The sequence below is a fragment of the Pinus tabuliformis genome, chromosome 3_1 (assembly GCF_031772625.1).
Source record: "Pinus tabuliformis cultivar Carrire ecotype Pingquan chromosome 3_1, CPIR1, whole genome shotgun sequence".
Taxonomy (NCBI): domain Eukaryota; kingdom Viridiplantae; phylum Streptophyta; class Pinopsida; order Pinales; family Pinaceae; genus Pinus; species Pinus tabuliformis.
In genome coordinates, this window is record NC_142301.1 from 314,811,939 (window position 1) to 314,822,106 (window position 10,168).

The 10,168-nt window shown below is 37.2% G+C and overlaps 1 pseudogene; it reads right to left on the reverse strand.

The window, feature by feature from the left end:
- Nucleotides 1-3,114: 3,114 nt before the first annotated feature.
- LOC149187042 (kinesin-like protein KIN-7A) lies at nt 3,115-4,940 on the reverse strand (annotated as a pseudogene).
- Between the last annotated feature and the right edge of the window lie 5,228 nt (nt 4,941-10,168).

Here is a 10,168-nt window from a genome sequence, read left to right on the forward strand (position 1 = left end):
TAAGTGCATACATTGTATATCCATGTCTATGTTCTAATTAGAGACATAAGTAACTTGTAATGTCCTTAAGTCCGCTTTGTCCCCTCTTATTCACCCAACTCCTACCTCTACATACTACACCACAATAATATTATACCACTTAAAAATTCTTCGTGCCATTTACTTTATGTACACAATATAATTTATAATATATGTATCTTATGTTTTATATATACCACACCATAGGATTGTTGTCTCCCTTCAATCCTATCACTATATGTGTATATGAATGACACATTTTTATTTAAACCTTTTAACTATATGTATTCCCCCATGGGCTTGAGGTTGTTGGTATGCCTTATATTGTTTCAAAAAGTATCATGTGTCAGATAAGGATTAAAAGAAAACTTGAAGAATTACTATCAAACCTGGATTAAAGGAAAACTTGAAAAATTCCTATCAAACCTTTAAAAATCAATTAAATCAAAACCTTATATTTCCAAAACACATGTTTCTAAGAGTAGAGTATATTTATATACTCCAAGAAATTAATTGGAATCAAAGGACCTTTTAAATAATTTTGTCCTCTTCCCGCTAATTTGAAGTTAGAAAATATACAATCCTTCTATTTATAAACTGAAAGATGAAGCTAAGGAAAGTGACCAACACATGATACCCAATACAAGCACAACAAATAGAAATGGAAAGGACATTGATAGGAAAACTATTTTTCTTTTATCCTGTAGTTGTTTACTATGTTAAGCTCATAGTGATGTACACCTTTGCGACTATCTTGCTATGGAGGAATAATTGTTATTTAATGGGATGAATTGCTATTTGTTAATGAATCTGTAGAAGCTGGCTTGATAAACTTAATTGGTTATCTATCAAAGAGCATGGCATGTCAAATAATCGGAATGGTGGCTTAAACAGAGTCGAGAAAATGATGGTTTAGAAGATTTTCAGAGAAAGAAATTGAAAACTGAGACACAGGCAGACACAGATACACAGAGCTCATATAAGTCTCCAACAAATTCCATTACAAATAATGGATGTCAATCCTTTATGTTAAGAGGAAGAACAAATACATTTAAATTTAACTTCATTACCGATCATTTTAATTTTGCACCACATCTTCCAATCATCATGTAACTAATGCACGATCATTCCTTGATAGGGTTAACCATTGGCCCTCGGAAATCCCCAAAACAATATCATTGCAAGTAAATTGGTATCACAACAGACTATTAACAAACAAACCTTTTGCGCCACACCTTTCAATCGTCATGTAACCAAGGTGTGAGCATTTCTTCATAGGGCTAACCATTGACCCTCGAAAATCACCAAAACAATATCACTACAAGTACATTGGTATCACACGGGACTATCAACAAACAAACCTGCGGAAACCTACAAGAGGTCGATCAGGCTAGACTCAAATTTATTGATCTCCTTCAAATTCACCACAACTCCCTTTTAGTTATAAAAAATTGACGAGTTTCATTTTCAGTTGTTTCATCTATATAAATTCAAAAAAGCAATGAATTATACTATAAGTGTTGCACTTTAGTTTGATTTTGCTAAATTACTTACACTTCAACTCTATTGGATAGACAAGGCGTCACTGCTATCATAGGAGAATCCGATGCTGTCAGGTACAAATCCTTGTTTTAAATCCATTTCCCTATCTTTATGCATACACACTCAAGCATATGTAAATAAATGGATGCATGGTAAATTAGCATTGATGAGTCCAAGTGATAAAAGGGCATGTTTGTGCAATACATGTATCCTTCACTATTTTGGCTTATATTGTTAGTTTGTGAGAATGTGTGAAATACCTTGTCTTGCAACCAAAACAAACCCATTTTTCCCTTGTAACTTATGACTATTTTTGCACCTGCCATTGCAGCTCAACCAATGTAGCATGTAGCAAGACCAAATTTAATTAAATGAACTTTTAAATCTAAATAAATCATGTCTTTTCTATATTTCAAATCACTATGGATCACACTGATTACTTTCTACATGTAGATAGAGTAGAGCAGAGGTAAAACTACATACCATGTTCTTTCTATTATCTGAGTCCAAAACCTTCTGTGCTTGGCATCTTATCCGAAAAACAACTTGTCTAGGATCAAATTCAATTAATCTAGATTCATCTTAAGCATGGCACTATCATGAAGTGAGAGGGATCAAATTGCTGAAAGTGAAAACCTTTTTTGCAGCTCAGAAACTTGATGAAAGTTTTGCACTTCCATTTATTTAATTAACCCTTCCCAATTCTCGATAAATCTGTGCTTAAGATGGGTCTGGACAGGTTTAATAATGTTGTATTTTGTTATTCTATTTTCATCTGTCTACTAACATAGAACTAGTGAAATTACCAACAATATTGGCAACAACTGTTTGAACTAAAACCATGGACATCATCCACATGTGTGTTGTATATAAACATATTATGCCAATTTCACATACTTCTTTTCATATATATATATATATATATATATATATATAGCTATTATATTTGGCTAATGCATGTCACATTAGCAATTATGTGATAATATTGGACTCCACCTTGTGCCCATTCCTACTTATATTAATCTAGGTTCTCTCACTCACAACTAGTAGATGAGGTACTCCAGTACTGGATCAATTCCTCGAGATAAAAAGATCAGTCGGAATTATGTACTACAGTGAAGTGAAGTGAAGTTACATTTCTAATGAACAATCCCAAATCAAACCATTATATCTATCTGTACAAAATTCATTCTAAGACTTGCAAGATGTAATTAGGAGAGACATGTGCAAAACACTTATTACATTAAACAACAAGAATAATGAATCCTGGAATCCAGGTAGGTGTGCCCACTCATAAGACCATTCGTGCTTATATTTTCCAAGCCCTCACATACAACTAGTAAAGGTACTCTATTGTATCAATCCTCTAAGATGGTTATATTTCCGAGGAACAATCTCAAATCAAAGCCTTACATCTATCGATACACAAAATTTGGTTTCATTAGAAGGTGAAGGCCTGCAAAATGTAATTAACAGTGAATTTAATTACAGTCCAAAAATAAACCTAAAAATGGAAGCCTATATAATACATAATACAAAAGGAAAATCAATGAATCAGAGATCAAGCAACTCTGCAATGGGGTTCCAACCAAATAGGCAAGGATTTTGGTATCTTGGCGGAGCAAATTTAAGCTCAAAGTTCAAACATCTCCTTGGAAACATGGCCTGGTTCACAATAACCCACCAGCCTTGCTACGTTTCAACACTTTCTTGAATGTGTTGTTTGCAGTAAGGATTAGTCTAGATCTTTTGGACTAATTAAAGCTTACATTGTTTACCTTCAAGAGAAATCTCCCATTTGATGAATAATATCTCCCTCTCTACAGATGAGAAGCAGGAGTGCATGCACTTGGAAAGGAGTTCTCATCCATGCTTCAAAGCATGTGCACTATATAATACGTGAAACAAGCTAATATTATTTAATATTATCAGATGCCTTAATATGGCCCACCTATTCTCCAAAAATAAACTTCAGTGTAATACTAAACTAATTGTTGGCATTTGATAATTTTGTACCTTGAAGCTAGAGAGACAACATGATCATCGGATCCATTTGCTAGGCTTGCATTGCCCAATTTAGCAAAATGAAGCTCAAACCAAGTCAGTCTGCGCAACTCTACTTCCATATATATTTCATCAGTTGCATCTCCTTTGAATAGAAAATAGAATTGAGTTCTATGGATTATAAAAAATTGGCACAAGTCCCAAAGCTCAATTATGTGTTCTTGTTGCTTCTCAAAGAAAGAATGTCTTGTCTTGGGGGACTATGTGGTAAGATCCATTTTCCTTGTACTTCCTTCAACAACTTCATCTTCCCTGTCTGCTCCTTCCTCTATGTGAGTGTTCTCATTAACATCCAATCCCAGTACCTAAAGAAACAAGAAAGAGTTGTGCATAATAATCAACAACATTCATTCAAGATGAAAAAATAATCTATCTGACAATCATAGAAAAAATACCTATTATCAAAGGGAAATTAAAGAAGAATAAATGCAATAGGAAAAGAGAACAATAATTAATTCACTGATTAATTCATTTTATGCAAAATCTGGGTAAGACAACAAATACTTGGCAAACAAGCAACTATTTTTGATACTAAAGTTTGGCTACACGTTCTTTGAGCTCTGTAACACAAGTTATGCATTTAATGTTTTCCTATGATGTTGTTTTGAACATATTTTTCATTTTCCTGACATTAATAGAGCTAGATCTATGATGGGATGGAGTTCCCTCCCTAGAGGACACTCCATCACCATCCTCACTTTTGGTTGGTGTGGTGGTAGCAACATTAACATTCTTTAGCACATTATTCTCATTATCAAAATCGATATGTCGATGGGATGATGATTGAGGAGAACATGGGGATATTTGCTACTATTATTCAAAGATAATGGTAGGGTTGTTTTCTTCTGTGATTGCGACTTTGATTTGGCAGGTGATGGTGATGCCCCATCAGATGGACGACTTGGGTCAGGAGATGGCAACACCAGGTTGTCTATGGACTTTTGTACATTTTCCAGCTACTCTTCGTAAGAAGCAATGGTTGTATCTCCCATTGATTGCAGTATGCTAATTTCTTCCATTAAATTAGTGTTCATATTCTTCCTATCCACATTAACAATAGGCCCCAAATCTTTGGCAACACCAGTGGAATGCACTTTATTCATGTCATTTATTTCTACTTTAATATTAGAAATTTTTTGAGCTGCATCATTATTTATTTTAGTTTCGGCCAAACGAAGACAGAATACCTCCTTTTGAAGTGCTTCTAAAGCCTGACTAGCATCTTGATTAAGCTCATCTTGCAATTGCTCAATGTTGTGAATTTCTTTTACAAGCACAAGTGCTCTCATTGACTGCCTCACCATTTTCCTTATTGAGTTATTTCATGACCTACCTATGACAACAAGTTCCCTGTTTTCTACATCCCTTTCCCCACCATGCTTTGGAGACAATGGAGTGACCTGTTTAAGCACATGAGGTGACTCACTTTGTGTTATTTCATTGCTAATTTGAGAGAAAGTGATGCAATGAAAAAATTAGAGACTAAAAAAATTTTCTACTTTAATATAACCTTTACCTTTCCATAAGGTGAGATATTACAAGTATTAATAATTTGATCACTAAATAGCTAATTCCTAAGTATAGTAGAACTCTGTTGGAAAATGAATTTTAGCTCTGCAATGTCTTTAGTTTCATAATCAAGTCTAAAAGTATAATGAGGGAAATCATATTTCATTCTTCTTTTATTGGGCACTCAACAGATCAACACAGATTAGAAGCCACATCTTAAACAATAGTTTAATGAATTAATATTGAAATTGCAGGAAAGCTCAATTAATGTTTGTAGACACTATATGCAGATATCTAAAACAAGCAAGGTAGTAGAGAATGGAGATATGACAAGACTTATCCATTGGTAGAGGAACCTGAAAATATTTAGAAATCATCTCATCTTACACCAGAAACTATCGATCAATAGAAACCTAATGACCTAACATATCTTATGGAAAAAATTGTGAGGAATGGTTATCAGAAAGCAATTCAAATTACTATGTTTTAGCATGAACATAGTGGATAGGTGTTGCAAGCAAACTGAACATTCTAATGTAGAGTGTCAAAAGAGTGGTGAAGTTGTTGCTGTTAGCTTGGACTAGGCAGACTAGTTGTTGGATTATGGGGCCTAACCCAAGTTCAAAGTTAAGTCAGCCAAACAAATCCTGGTACTACTAGCCCCTTACTTCTGATATGCTCAATAAATCGTTTTCGTATTGTTCCATTTTTGTAAAATTTCATATAATTTAATTGTTTATATATGTAATAAGAACTCAACAGCTGTTCCTGGTCACCATGCCCATTCCTGCCATTGCAAAAGCAAAAGTATCCTACATCAGTTCATCAAGTTGCTTAGAAAAAGGTCAAATTTCAAACTAAAAAGCAGAGTATTTATAAAAGTGACTAAGATGTTAGAAAAGTGGGTTGGAAATGAACAAAAATTAAAAGGTAAGGTGTATAAAATAAAAATCATGATAGGAAGTCATTCTATTGCGAAGAAAGCCAAGTGGAGAGCTAAAATCGTGATTTGATGGAAGAGTGAGCAAAAAGGCGGAAAATTGCAAATTTGGTGCAAACCTGCCTAGTGCTGCACTTCAGAGGGTCGGTGTTGCGCATTAGAGGGGCACTGTGTATCAGGCAGATTTTTCCTGTGTAAAAATACACTGGCGCTGCGCATCAGGCAGGCACTACGCATTGGGCTCAGTGTGCTGCGCATTGGCCAGTGAGGCTTCAAAACCAAACAACTTCATCTCAAATCCTCCCAAATACTTCATTTGCCTTCTTAACAAGTAAGTACACTCACTTTGGAGCCTAGGTATGGTTTTTATGCTTCAATTATATTTTTTTCTCCTAAGACTCAAAACCCTAGTGTGTTTTCCAAATCTTATTTGTCACCACTGCAAAATCTTCTTCCTTGTCTCAATATTCCTATTTTCACTTGCCCTAAAACCTACCCTTTAATCCTATCTCACTTCACTCATATTCCCATTCCCCTATTTTCCCTAAGAAAATAATCCCTTTTATCAAGCCCTAAGTCCCTCATACATCAAAATCCTAGCTCCCCAAATCCTTCCCTTCATTCCCCTACCTCATCTCATTACTATTGTTCCATTTACAATATCTCTTCATACTCACCTTTTTGTTCCCACCTATTATCCATTATTCACCATATCATCACCACATTATCTCATAGAGACAAGCATGGAAAGAGGCAGTGAATTAGATTTTGAAGAGGATCATATTCATATGTTGAATGATAAAGTGGCCAGAGCTAGATATATTATCAACTATCTAGAGTAAGAAAACAAACAGCTGGAGGATAAACAAACCCAAATGGAGTTAGAGATGCTAAAAATTCAAAGGCAAAGTAGTAAAGAGCATCCAGTTCTCTTGACTCCAGCTGAACAAGAGGTGGTAAATGATAGAGAGATATGCTTGAAAGGGTAAATATCCACCTTGAGGGCCTTCTGAAGAAAGAAAATAGAGACAACAAGATGCTAAGGCATATGGCACATCATTATTTGACCCGAAATAGAGTATGCGACAAGAAGATCAAGCACGTTAAGGCAAGATTAAGGAGGGCCTTAAAAGGCAAAAAGAAGGATGAAAATCTCAAAATGTTGGATGATGTGACTTTAGCCCAAAAAAGTAACCCATGATGCAGCTTTGAGCCAAAATTGGGCAAATTTTGAGACAAAATTGTGATTTTCCAATTTTTGAATTAGAAACACAGGAAATTCCGGTTGATGCACAGCGCCGATTGAATTGGTGTATCCTCTTGACAAATGGCTTATATATTTGGATTCAACAGTAAAAAATAATCAAACCTAGAAAGTTTCATCAATTTTGGAGAAGATATTGGCCACCAAAAGGGCAAAAAACACTCAACAAATACCCTCTCTGCCACTTTTTGGACCCACAAGAAGCAGTCTTGGGAGAATTGATGTTTGAAGGGGAAAATCAACTGCAAATTAGAAAATTAAAAGTGTTCCAGAAACTAGATAGGTAGAGCTTTCCAAAAAGCTATATTGGGCCTAATTTTGATGAGTGGAAGGCCTCTAAAAGCTTCCCTAAAGTGGAACTGTGCATCAGGCTCAGGGTGCTGAGCATTAGGCTGATTTTGTCAATTTTGCCTAAAACTCAAAATTTTGCCCAGTTTATTCAGTGGTTGACTTTTCTTCTTGTTTAGGTAAATGTATGCATGGTAAATGATGTATTTGATGTAATTATAGATGAAAATCACCTCATAGGGTAGATACATCAAGTTCCAAGTGGTTTTGAGCTGTAATGAATTGGTTCCCTAAGTTTTAGAGGCACGCTGTTCCACTGCCTACTTTTGCGTTCCTAGTTTAGATATGGTTGAAACCACCCCTTTTCTCATGGATTCGACCCTGATAGCTAGCATGAGTGGTTTCCTTGCCTATATTATGTAATTTCTTAGTCATTTGTAAAGGTTGGACTTTGGTGGAAGTGGTGGCACTCATTGAACATTTGTATCAACAGTTTGGCAAGGAATAAAACCAGGTTTCACAGTTATTTTTGTGGGATTCTTGTGACAGTGAGTTTATGTATTGTTTCTTCTTTGTAATGAGTTTTTCTTATGTTTTATATGTATCCAAATCCATCTTTCTCTTCTAAAACTAAATGAATCAAGGTGAATGGACAAAATACACTGCTGTGCTTTGTCTTGGGAATGCATTTGGTTTTCAATGTTTTCAACTGTTTGAAGAGGATTCATAGTTTCTCTATGCCCTCCTCAACTCCTTAGCTATCTTAATCTACCATCTTAAGCCATTTCTAGTACATAAGCCCTTGTCTACCTCGCCCCACAGAACATGATTGTATCCCTGAGTTGATTTCCCGGACCCAATATGCCTTCTCCAATTGATCCAACAACCAAAACCTAAAAATCAAACTAGAAACCCCGAGCTACTATCTAGCCTAAAATCTACATTAAATTCAGTCATCTAAAGCCCTAATTTCCAATATCCTAATTGAGATTGACAAGGAGAGAGCCCTCTCCCGACCTGGTAGGGCTAGCTACCAGGTTAAGCGTGGTTTGATGTTACCCTAGACCTGCCTTCCTTCAGCTTGAGGTAGATCCAGGCCCTAACACCCTAGAGATGTTTGATGAGTTCAAGTGGTCCACAGTTTGACCCTGTGCACAGGTTACTTCGCGCACTTTCCCGTACTTCATAGCCTGATATGCTCCCTTCGCGCAACCCTACCTAGGGGCTGAACATCGCGCTCTGCGTTATTACCCAAGACCTTACTGGGATTCTAGCGTTAGTTAATTAGCTTTATCTACTTGAGTGCTTTAAGCATACTTAACAATATAAACCATTCATACAGGTGCGCGCAGTGAATAAACAATATGTTTGCAAAGTATATCAATCATTCATTAACCCAAGAACAAATACACAAAATTATAACAAAACTTCTCTTTATTAATTCCTTCCTCGGTTAAAGACTCGTCTTTGCCCTGCACACTCAGCTGCAAGGGTTTGCACACTCAACTGCGGACTACTAAGCCTCTGCGCACTTAGCTGCAGAGCCTTCTCCTACTCTACGACCCAAAGACACCCTCTTACTTACGACTTTGTCACTTAGACTTTTTCCTACCTCCTTTTACACTTAGAGCCTCACTCTATTTATATAATCCCATGGTCTGTGGACCATGGGTAGGTCTATCTAGTCGACATTACATTACAAAACTAGGGTGGAAAACCCTGTGACTCTATCATACTTTCGTGCCCCGTGCTCGCAATTCATAGAGCTTTACAACAAGATTCGGTCAAAACTTGGGATTTGAGACCCAAAACCTGCCTTGGGGGGGATTCCATGCCCAACAGGCCCCCAACACAAACATCGTGACTTGCCCTCGAGTCACTTTGTTGGTGCGGCAATCTTTGCGTGGAGTCCCTCCAACTGTTCTCGAATTGCGTGGAGGTTAGCAATGCACTGAGCTGCTGCTTGTTGGATCTGCTGCATACGCTGTTCTGAGACCTCTGTGTCGGGGGTGCTTCTCTACATCAATGTGTACATCCCCTATATGTGTGTGAGCTTACCTTCGATGTCTGCCGTGATGGTGAAGGCCTCATCAATCCAAGGCGGATGCACACTTTTAGGACTGCTTCCTTATGTCGTGCCACGTCGAACTGCTCCTTCATTTCTTTGGCTTGCCACATCTGCGCAAGCCTCTGGGTGAGGACCACTGTCTGCGGAGTTCCTCGGACACTGTCATACTGATGTTGGATTTCTCGCGCCTCTGTCTCTAAGCGCTGGATGTTGGGGTCCTCTTGCAGAGTTGTGAGGTCCTTAAGTGATTCTTCCAACATGCTGGTGCAGTCTCGCACTGCACCTCTGATTTCCTCCAATCCTGCTGTGATAGCACTAGTGCACTATTCTCTAACTTCCAGGGGAGTGGATGGTTGTGCCTTTAACCACAGTTCGACGATCTGAAGATTCAGCTCCAGCTAAACCTTTGTGATTTCCTCCCTGGCCTCACAGACCCTTGCTGCGAACCTGTGGATCTGCACCTCTGCTGGTATAT